Source organism: Hyaena hyaena, unplaced genomic scaffold (genome assembly GCF_003009895.1).
Source record: "Hyaena hyaena isolate Hyena2069 unplaced genomic scaffold, ASM300989v1 scaffold_175, whole genome shotgun sequence".
In the NCBI taxonomy this organism is placed as follows: domain Eukaryota; kingdom Metazoa; phylum Chordata; class Mammalia; order Carnivora; family Hyaenidae; genus Hyaena; species Hyaena hyaena.
Genome location: NW_024080808.1, coordinates 2131042 through 2143264, shown reverse-complemented (window position 1 = coordinate 2143264; position 12223 = coordinate 2131042). Strand labels below are relative to the sequence as shown.

At 39.7% G+C, this 12223-nt stretch overlaps 1 non-coding gene across 1 annotated transcript; it reads right to left on the bottom strand.

Moving 5' to 3' along the window:
• Positions 1–205: 205 nt before the first annotated feature.
• LOC120237293 lies at positions 206–331 on the bottom strand. Its single transcript, XR_005529910.1, has one exon. It is a non-coding gene; the product is annotated as a U4atac minor spliceosomal RNA (small nuclear RNA).
• Positions 332–12223: the final 11892 nt, after the last annotated feature.

Below are 12223 nucleotides of genomic sequence, written 5' to 3'. Positions count from 1 at the left end.
TTAGGAAAAAAGGCAATGATGTATACTGTCATTTTTATTCAACATAATACTAGAAGTTCTAGCCACAGCAATCAGGCAAGAAAAAGTAATCTAAATTGGTAAAGAAGACATAAAACTATTTGCAGATGACATGCTACTATACAAAGCAAACCCTAAAGACTCCACCAAGAACAATTAAAACTAACAAATAAATTCAGTAAAGTTGTGGGATACAAATTAATATACAGAAAACTGTTGCATTTTTTGATACAGGTGTGTGGTTCAGGCATTAGCAGCACTGCCCTCACCATGCGTTCATTGGACAGTAGCGTGACCCCAAGAAAAGGATGGTTGCATTTTTTATACACTAATAATGGACTAACAGGAACTTAAAAAACAATCTCATTTACAATTGCGTTCAAAACATAAAGTACCTAGGAATAAACTTAACCAAGGAATTGAAAGACCTGTATTCTGAAAAGTGTAAGACACTAATGAAAAAAAATAGAAGATGACACAAATAAATGGAAAGATGCTCATGGATTGAGAGAATTGATATTGTTAAAATGTCCATATTTCCAAAACAATATATAGATTCAAAATAATACCTAACAAAATTCCAGTGGCGTATTTCATAGAACTTGAATAATTCTAAAGTTTAAAGATATTCTGAATAGCCAAAGCAATCTTGATAAAGAATAACAAAGCTGGAGGTTTCATAACCTGATTTTGAACTACACTACAAAGCTACAGTAATAAAAACAGTATGGTACTGGCACAAAAATACAGACACATGGATCAAAGGAACAGAATAGGGAGTCCAGAAATAAATCCAGACTTATATGGTCAAGTACTCTGTGGCAAAGAAGGCAAGAGTATACAATGGGGAAAAAGATAGCTCTTTAATGTATGGTGCTGGGAAAACTAGACAGCTACATGAAAAACAATGACACTGGACCACTTTCTTACACCATACACAAAAATAAGCTCAAAATGGATCAAAGAACTAAATGTATGACCTGAAAACATAAAACTCTTAAAAGAAAACATAGGCAGTAACTCTTAAACATTGAGCTTAGCAGTATATTTTAGATATGTCTCCTCGGGTAGAGCAACAAAAGCGAAAATAAGCTGTTGAGACTACATCAAACTAAAAAGCGTTTGCACAGTGAAGTAAACCATCAACAAAATGAAAATTCAACCTACTGAATGGAAGAAGATATTTTGCAAATCATACATCCATTAAGGGATTAATATCCAAGATGTGTAAAGAACTTGTACAAGTCAACACCAAAACTCCCAAACAATCCGATTAAAAAATGGGCAGAGGAACTGAATAGACATTTTCCCAAAGAAGACCTACAGATGGCCAATAGACACATTCAAAGATTTTCAACATCACTAATCATCAAATGCAAATCAAAACCACAGTGAGGAATTACCTCACACCAGCTAGAATGGTTAGTATCAAAGAGACAAGAAATAACAAGTGTTGGAAAGGATGTGGAGAAATGGGAACCCTTGTGCACTGTTGGTGGGGATGTAAACTGGCACAGCCACTGTGGAAAACAGTATGGAGGGTCTTCAAAAAATTAAAAATAGAACTACCACATCATTCAGCAATTGCACTTCTAGGTATTTATGTAAAGAAAATGAATATACCCATTTAAAAAGACATATGCATTCCTCTGTTTATTGCAGCATTATAGCTGACCCTTGAAGAACACAAGTTTGAACATAAGTGTGGATCCTCTTATATGCAGATTTTTTGTGATACAGTACAGTACTATAAATATACTTTCTCTTCTTTACGAATTTTAAATAACATTTTCTTTTCTCTAGCTTACTTTATTATAAGAATATAGTACATACAATGTAGAACATAAAAAACAGCTGTTCACTGACGGTTTATGTTTTCAGTAAGAACCTTCCAGTCAACAGTAGGCTATTAGTAGTTAATTTTTTTAAAAAGTAGGCTTCATGCCCAGTGCAGAGCCCAACATGGGGCTTGGACTCACAGCCATGAGATCATGACTGAGCTGAGATCAAGAGTTGGACGCTTAACTGACTGAGTCAACTAGGCACCCCAGTAGTTATTTTTTGAGAAGTCAGAGGTTAAACGTGGATTTGCAACTGTGCAGGGAGTCAGCGTCTCTGACCTCCATGCTATTCAAGGGTCAACTGTATTTACAATAGTCAAGATATGAAAGCAACCTAGGTGTCCATCAGTAGATGAATAAAGATGTGGTAAACATACAGAATGAAATATTAATCAGACATAAAGAAGAAGGAAAGCTCACCATGCATGATAACATGGGTACCTAGAGAGTATGATGCTAAGTGAAATAAGTCAGAGAAAGACAGATACCATATGATTTCGCTTACATGTGGAATCTAAAACAACAAAACAAACAAACTAGAAACAGCCTCATAGATACAGAGAACACATTGGTGGTCGTACGAGGGGAAGGGGTGGGGGATAGGCAGAATAAGGGAATGGCTTGAAAAGGTATGAACTTCCAGTTATAAAATAAACAAGTCGTGGGGATGAAAAGTGTAGCATGGGGAATATAGTCAACCACTACTGCAGTAACTGTATGTGATGACAGATGGTAACTATGCTTATCATGGCGAACATTTTATAATGTATATAATTGTTGACTCACTATGTTGTATACCTGAAAGTATTAGAATACTGTGTGTCAACTGTACTTCAATTAAAAATTTAGAAAATTCCCAACCTAGTAAGTGGTAAGGCCGGACATGTAACCTGAGATGACTGTTGAGCCCATGCTCTTCATTGCCGCCATGTGGCCTTTCATTTCGTGCCTGGCTCATTGCCACGTGTGGAGGAAGCTGCTAAGGCCCAGAGAGTTTAAGTGAGTCGCTCAGGTCCACACTGCCAGGATTTGTCAAAGTCAGATTTTCTGACTTTGACTTCAGTACTCTTTCAACTCGAAATACCATAAATTAAAGCAAACACTAACTTGGTTATGGGGCAGACAGTCAATATTTTTAGAGTGTTTATAGAAAGGAAGTAATTTTGGCCTGGCAAAAGAGCAAACTGAAGGTAGTTTTACATTCCGATTTCAAAAAGAATCATTCAAATTGGGAAAATTCCCATGGTGCTGGATCATGCTGTGGGATATTCAGGGAGAGCAAACCCCTTCTGCTCCCACTCCAGCCCTTTTAAAAGCACATTTTGTAGATTATCTCACTGGGCTTGCTGCCTTCTGAGTCTGTTGCACAAAATCACTTGGTGTTTGGGAAGACTTGACTGGCAAGAAAGCATCTGTGTGGTTAGCCTTGTGTCTGACCCTCACCAGGAGGTTAAGTCCAGTTTTTATATCTGTGAGCCTATATCCCGTCTACCTCCATTCTCCCTGGCATGATAGGAGTGCAGTCATGGGTATAGAAGCCAAAGTGGGCTGGACCACACAATGGTTAGAAGGGCTCTGGAGTCACTCTTCTTAAATTCAACTCCCAAGTCCATCATGCTCCAGTGGGTGACCTAGGACTCTATGCCTTAGTTTTCTCATCTGTAAAATGGGTGTCTGGGTCACTTTGTGCTGCTATAACAAAGTACCATAGGCTGGGTGGCTTATAAACAATGGAAATTTATTTCTTAGTTCTGGACACTGGAAGACCAAGGCCATGGTACCAGCATGATCAGGTACTGGTGAAAACCCTCTCCCAAGTTGGAGACTGCTGACTTATTGTTTCCTCACACGGTAGAAAGAGGGAGAGAGACCTCTCTGGTGTCCTTTTTATAAGGACACTAATGCTGTTCATGAGGACTCTACCCTCATGATATAATTACCTCCCCAAGGCCCTAACTTGTTAATACCATGATGACATTGGGGGGTTAGGATTTCAACATATGAATTTTGGGGGATACAAACATTCAGTCCGTTGCAATGGGGAATAAGAGTTTTGACTTACGTGGATTGACAGGATGAAGCATTCAAGGGTATAGCCTTCAAAATGGTTCACACTAAGGGCTCTGTAGAATTTAGCTATAGTTATTAAAGAAAATATATGAAAGACAGAGTGTCTAAGTAAAGCAAAGCAACATGTGAATTGTCTAGTCATGTTTTCACCACTGTCTGCTAACACTGAATTTGGCTCTGCAGTAGTGATTTGAAGGAACCAGTTGGTAATAAGCTTTTGAAGAAATAGGCTGAAGTCTGAGATGCAGAACTTGACTTTAGAGTTCCTGAGCAGCAGTGGATCCTTGGGTGGAAGAGCTCATGAAAAGTAGCCATGACCACCCCTCCCTCATTCTTGGAAAAAGTCAACAGGTGCCTCTTGGGAAGTGTTTCACACCAACCTGTTTTTAATTTTTTTCTCCTTACTTTCATGCGTTTCTGCTCAGAATTAAAAAAAAAAATCTCCTGTGGCCATTTGATTTCACTGAGGATTTTTGGGGTGGGGGGAGGGGGGATGTCAGGCTAGTTCATTCCATATCCTTAGTTAGTGGTGAGAAGCCAGCTGCTTTTCAAGGTGAAAAAAGGAAAGACCAAGGCTCTGTGTACACCTCCCTCTCCCCCCCAACTATGTGGTATTTCACCCCATGGGTGCCCTGGAGGCACGGGACTCCAGGCTTTGAGCACCCAGGAAACAGGGTGCTCAGGGGCCTGAGAAACGGCAGGCAGGAAGGAGTAGGTCAGATAAGGCCGAGAAGGCTGGTGTGAGAGGCAGGGTGGCAGGAAGTGAGACATAGGTTTTGTCTGAGAGGTGGCTGAAAGGTTAGGCTCGGACAAGAACAGCATAGTGCAGTCTGTGCTGGAGCTTCACCATGGGAAGGTGGCTGAGTCCCAGCAAGTCTTCTGGGTCCATTCCCCATCCCCATTGACTTCTGGAGATGCAGCCCCAAGTGCCTTCTCTGAATTTCCCACTGGTTGTCAAGATTTAACAGCAGTTCAGAGTCTGAGCTCTTTCATTGGTCTCCTTCCTAAGCTCATCATCATGATCCAACCAGATCAGTTACGTCCATTTTTCAAGTGTATAAATAAAATATAAATAAGCTTGCTGATGAAAGAGCACTGGCCTGGGGGGTAGGAGCTTTGGCACTGTCCCCAGGTTCTGTGATCCTGGTGTCACTGTAGTGGAAGATCCCCCTCTGAGGACTGATGCCCCATTTCCCTAACTCTTGGAAGTAGTGGCTACTCCCGGCAGATGAATCCATCTGTAAGAATTGCCCCTGGCCTAAGGCAGTGGTTCTTAATGGGGGCAATTTTGAACCCATTTGGTAGTGTCTGGAGGCATTTTTTGTTTGTCACAACTGAAGGATGGGGTGCTACTGGCATTTGGTGAGTATAGGCCAGGGATGTTGCTGCACATCCTACAAGGATCCTTCTAGAGTAGAATCAACTAGCCTAGAATGTCAATAGTGATCAGGTTGAGAGTTGCTGCCCTTACCCAAGCTATCCCCCAGCCCCAGATGTGTCCTTCAACCTATAATAGCTTTATGGTGGGGTATGGAGTTCTGGCCCCTTGCTTCAATTCAGGACCAATTCAAAAAGCCATCCCAGCTCTAGAGCTCTTTGTGGGATTGGCTGAGGTCTTTGCTGTGACTGCATCACAGTTGAACATCTGCCCAGTCTTGCTGGTTCCCTGAGGCTATAGACGATTTGTACCCCCACCTCCTCCCTAAATTCATGTGTTGAAACCCAAGGACCAATATGATGGTGTTAGGAGTTGAGGCCTTTGGGAGGTGCTCAGGTCATGAGCATAGAACCCTCATAAGTGAGATTAATTCTCATATAAGAGAGACCACACAGAGCTCCCTAGTCCCTCCCATCACGTGAGGACATAGCAAACAATAGCTGTCTATGAATGAGGAAGTGGGCCCTCATCAGACACTGAATCTGCAAGCACCTTGATTTTAGACTTCCCAGCCTCCAGAACAATGAGAAATAAGTCTTGTTTATAAGACACAGTCTGTGGTATTTTGTCATAGCCACCCAGACTAAGACCCGTCACAGGTGATGGAAACACTTCCCCACAGAGCTCCCGTACACAACCTCCATCTCAGATTTAGTTTCCCAGGGCACTCAAACTAAGACAGTTGGTATGAAAAGCAAACCTCAGAAACAGACTTCTTGCTGCTTGTTATAACTGAGGCAGATTTCATTTCACTTATCAACTTCTATTAGTAATGTGTGACAGAAATTGCTAGTTGTATCTAATGTTTCTTCTCCCATTGTCACATAATACACATGTTATTGGGACCTGTGTTGCCTCTATACCTAAGTTAGGCTTGATAACATAGCCATATTCTGACCAATGAGAGGTAAATGGTTCTGATGTAGGCAACTTCTAGGTTGGCCAATTATGGAAAAGGATCATGTCTTCCCCTTTCTATTTTTCCCTTTCTACTGGCTGGACTGCAGATGACATGGTGGAGGTGGGAACAGTCATCATAAAAGCTTCATGTTGAGGGCATCAAAGCAGCAAAATAGAAAGACTGGGATCCCCAATGACTCTAGTGTCATCATACAATCTATGGGCCACTTTTCAGGACTATTTTGTGAGAAATGTTTTTCTTGTTTTAGCTGCTATGTTTTGGAACTCTCTTTTATAGCAGTCAAACCAATATGTAAGCTATGTGCATCTTTAGCATGATAAAATGATGATAAAGGCCATAAAAGATGCATTATTTTTGGTAATGAGTTTCACTAATTATATTTTTAATTTCCATTCTCAAGACCACCCACATAATTTTATGATTCATTCCCTACTGTCTACAGAGTAGTTCTAACCTATAATAGAGAGTGGGGTTGGGAGTGGGGGTAAGTATATTCTGTAAGTATATCAGAATCCCCTAAAGAATTGTTTCAAGAATACACATACTCAGGTCTCTCTTCTACAGAGATTATAACACACCCTTGGGAGGGAATAGGTTTTGGGTATGTGTTTTGAAAACTTAGGATAGAGTATAAAACTGATGTGTCATCTTGCCTTATTTGCGAAGCACAGAACAGGAGCTCAGTAAGTGTTTTTTAAATAAATTAAATTTATGAGGTTGGAGATGCACTACATACTACGAAACTTTTTCTTTTTTCTTTTTTAAGGTTTGTTAATTTTTGAGAGACAGAGTGAGAGTGGGGGAGGGGCAGAGAGAGGGAGACACAGAATCTGGAGCAGGATCCAGGCTCTGAGCTGTCAGCATTGAGCCCCATGTGGGGCTTGAACCCAGGAACTGTGAGATCATGACCTAAGCTGAAGTTGGATGCTTAACTGACTGAGCCACTCAGATGCCCCCCCCACCCCCTTTTTCATTGTAAAGCTAACAGTTCCTCATGAGAACTCAGAAGGCAGGCCTATGTTCCAAGCCCATAAGTCTATAAAGCCTAGCATATTTGTTAGTATCCAAGAGATAAAGAAAAAGGAAGAGCAATCTAGATAGAACTCCCCCACTTACTTTTAAAAGATATATATTTTAAATGGCATTTGAAGTCTAAAATTCCTCAATGAGATTCAGATGTATTAAAATAGGGAGATGATACTATAGACAGATATAGTAGGTATGTTGAACAACCCTATCATTTTGGCCAAAGATTTACTGGATGCTTAAGTAAAATATAGGGGCACCTGGGTGGCTCAGTCGGTTAAGCATCCGACTTCAGCTCACGTCATGATCTCATGGTTTGTGAGTTCAAGCCCCTCATTGGGCTCTGTGCTGACAGTTCAGAGCCTGGAGCCTATTTCAGATTCTGTGTCTTCCTCACAGAATCTCCCTCCCTCTTCCTGCCCTCCCCTGCTTGCACACTCAAAATTTCTATGTCTCTCTATCCATCTCTCTCTCTCAAAAATAAATATTAAAAAATTAAAAAATATTTATAAGTGGGTGACATTTGGCTATAACTTTTATAGCCTATAATTCTCCTCACAGACTCTAATTTAGAGTAGAAGTGTCAGTACATATTGATTAAATAGTTGTGTCTAGATATTTCAAATAGCAATGTAAATCCAGAATGGGAAGTAATAAGCATCCTACTGTGACACAGAACTCTATTTATAGAATTAGGTTGGGGGCAGGATGATGCTGATACAGGCAAGAATTCTCTCCAGTTCTCATGTGTCCTCTGCTATTGGTGTCACTCACAGGATTTGTGTGAGGGCTCCTCTACTGTGTGACCAAGCAGAGACCAAGAATCCCTCAGCCTGAAGCTATAGGGGAGGGAAAAAAAATCCTCTTTCTTCTACTCTCTTAGATTTAGTGACTGGGGCCCTGCAAGTTAAGTTGACAAGAGGCAAAGAGAAAAGAAAAAGAAAAAGAAAAAGAAAAGAAAAAAGCAAGAGAAAAGGCCACAATTTATTACATGAGCAACACGCATACACCTAGAATAAATTCAGTGATGACTAATTCAAAGGGGTGGTTAGACCCGGGGGCTTATATGCCATTTTAACAAAGAGCAATTGTGGAGAAGTGATAAGACAAAGATAAAGAGCCCGCAGGGGTAGCCAACTATGGAAGGGCTCATATAGGGGGAAACTAATGGAAGATGAGGGTTATTTACTAACATTTCTCTGTTAGATTCCTCTAAGTGCTGTTCTGTGGGATGATTAAGAGTCTAGAGTCTCTGGTGATTAAGAATTTTGCTCTTCCTGCTATGACAGAGGAGAATGTGGAACCATTCATAAAGGGAAATTTATGCCCTGCTTTTAGGCAAATGGGGTGGGAGGGCTGAGTGGTGTGTGTGTATCTGCTCATTATAATCCTCATGCCAAAGTGGCACACTTTGGGGTGGCATATTCGATCCTCTTCACAGCCTATGGGGCAGGAGATGGATGGAAGCATCGGTATTATGTTACCTTTATAACTTTGGGTTTGTCCTTTCCTTCTTCTTTAACTTCACCCTGCTACACTGTTCTTAGGCTTTTTTCATGGCCCTATGGGATCCCCTAGGCTCTCTGTTATTCACAAACATTTTCATCTCCTCTTGCTAACACTCTCAGTCTTTCAGTATTTGAGTATGTTGAAGAATCTTAAGAGAAGGAAACTGGCTCATTTTTGTGCTCCAGTCTAGGTCAAAGAACCCTAACTTCCCATTAATTAATTGCCCCTGGGTGAGTGATAACCTGCCCAAGGATCACCGCCTTACCCCACATCCCACCAGCCATTAACCTGATTATGGGGCAAAGGTAGGGAACTATTAGTTTAGGAGAGGAAGGTGGACACTTCTAATGATTTGTGCAATTCTCACAGAAAGGCATTCTTAGTTTTCAGAAATCAAATTCCACCGTATCATGGAGAAAACTATTAAAAGGTCTGCCTTGTAGTGCATCCACTCTGGAAAACAGTATGGAAATTCCTCAAAAAATTAAAAATAGAACTACCCTACCACCCAGCAATACCACTACTAGGTATTTATCCAAAGGATACAAAAATGCTGATTTGAAGGGGCACACCCCCCCCCCAGTGTTTATAGCAGTGCTATAATAGCAACAATAGCCAAATTATGGAAAAAGCCCAAGTATCCATGGACTGACAAATGGATAAAGAAGAGGTGGCGCCTGCGCCCATGCGCGCGCGCGCGCGCGCGTGCACACACACACACACACACACACACACACACTACTCAGCAATCAAAAAGAATGAAATCTTGCCATTTGCAACAATGTGGATAGACTAGAGTGTATTATGATAAGCAAAATAAGTCAGTTAGAAAAAGACAAATATATTTCAGTCATATGTGGAATTTAAGAAACAAAACAGATGAAAATAGGGGAAGGGAAGGGAAAGGAAAATAAGATAAAAGAGTTGGAGGCAAACTATAAGAGACTCTTAAATATAGTCTGAGGGTTGCTAGAGGGATATTGGGTGGGGGGATGGGCTGAATGGGAGATTGGCATTAGGGAGGACACTTGGGATGAGCAGTAAGTGTTGTATATAATAGATGGATCACTAACTCTATTCCTGAAATCATTATTACACATTATGACATATATTAACAGTATATGTTAACTTAGATTTTAAATAGATAGATAGATAGATAGATAGATAAAGGTCTTCCTTGAAAGTTATATGCAATTCTATAAGAGATATGTACAAATTGTTCTTTAATTTGGTTGAAGACGGCCTTTGTTGATTTTGCATGTATTTATTGACTTTGGAGGAGGCTTAGATATAAATTCCAGACTTCTGTAATGTATGCAGAAATTCTGAGAGAGAAAGCAGAGTCAGTCAAGCTATTAGTGGAATGTTCAGTGAGAAGGGTATCGGAGTGAAGAAATTCCATATTATAGGGATAATGAGAGTAGTGTTGTGGAGTTATCATGGTCACTAAATGAGGCAACCCATTCAACTCACCTATCATTTAATGGATGAACAGTACATAGCGGTGGTTTATTCCTTGTGGGAGCAAGAGACTTAAAATTTTGAAAACATTTATCCTGGAGTGGTTTGGGGTTTCTTCTCTATCATTGCTTTGCCTGGTTAATTTCTGCCATGAAAAAGTGTAATTTCACTTATCATTGAGGCATGAATATCCAGTATCCAAATCCAAAAGAAGCCTGAACATTCTAAAAGCTTTTAATTTTCCCTTAGGTACTTTGCCTTTAACGCTAGAAGCTTTCTCCCGATGATTAGTGAGGTCTCATTAAATTATTTTAAGTATAGATAATATGTGCAAGTTTGATTACAACTGGGAATAAACACACTTATATATTTAACAAAAAAAACTGCACAAGCATAACTTCACCTTGGATTTTGAAATTGCAAAATTCAGATTATCATGTGGCCATTTAAGTGAATAATGTTGTAGGGGAGGAAAAGCATCTTTTCCTCTACCCTCTTAGGTTCAATTGCTGAGGACAGAATAACAGGAGAAAAGATACACAAAGATTATTTTTAATTTTATACACACAGGGTCTCCATAGAAAAGAAGTGAAAACTGAAAGAGGCAGTTTAGACCTGGAGGCTTATGTACCATTTTAACAAAGAGCGATATATTGTAGAGAAATGACTAGACAAAGGAAAAGTGGTTTGGGTTCCTAGGGGAAGTAAATTATGGGAAGGTAGATATAGGTGGAAAGTAATGGGAGAGAAGGGTTATTCACTAAGGTTTGTTTATGCAGACTCATCTTACTGCTATCTCCCATCTCTGGTGATAGGGTTATTGTCCTATCTCCTTTTCTATCTCCTAGGGAGAGAAAGGCACCTTCACAAGGGAAATTTATCACCTGTTTTTAGGCAAATGGGGGGAGGACAGAGAGCTCTGTCTGTGCCTGCTATCCCTCAACTGCTTTCAGCCTAAAATATCCTTATTCCTACTGAATTGGAGAAGATATTTTCAACCATATATCTGATAAAGGATTAATAGCCACAATATATAAAGAATGCATACAACTCATCAACAAAACACCAAAACAACCCAATTAAAAATGGGCAGAAGATCTGAATGTGTTTTTTCCCAAAGAAGACATCCAGATGGCTAACAGGCACATGAAAAGATGCTCAGCATCACGTATTAGTAAAATGCAAATCAAAACCACAATGAGATATCGCCTCATACCTGTCAGAATGGTTATTGCTAAGAAGATAAAAGAAAACAGCAAGTTTTGGAGAATATGTGGAGAAATGAGAACCCTCATATACTTGGTGAGTTTGTAAATTGGTTGCAGCCACTGTGGAAAACAGTATGGTGATTCCTCAAAAAATTAAGAATAGAACTACCACACAATACAGCTATTCTACTTTGGAGTATTTATCTGGAGAATATGACAATACTACTTTGAAAAGATATCTGCATCATTATATTTACTATAGCATTACTTACCATATTCAAGATATGGAAACAACCTAAGTGTTCAGTGATAGATGAATGGATAAAGAAGATGTGGCATATTTATACAATAGAACACTATTCAGGTATATAAAATAATGGAATCCTGACATTTGTGATAACACAGATGGACCTTAAGGGTATCATGCTAAGTGAAATGTCAGACAAAGAAAGACAAATATCAGTGATTTCACTCATATGTGGAATGTAAAAAAAATGCAAACATAAAAAAGAACAAATTAAAAGAAAAACAAACTCACAGACACAGAGACTAGATTAGTGATTACCAGAGGGGAAGGGGGTTGAGTGAAATGGGTAAAGGAAGTCAGCTGTATGGTAATGGTGGTAATTAGATTTGTGTTGGTAATCACTTTGTATCATGTACAGATGTTGAATTATAAAGCTCTATACCTGAGATGTATATAATAAAAAACCTAAAGATTCTTGTTTGA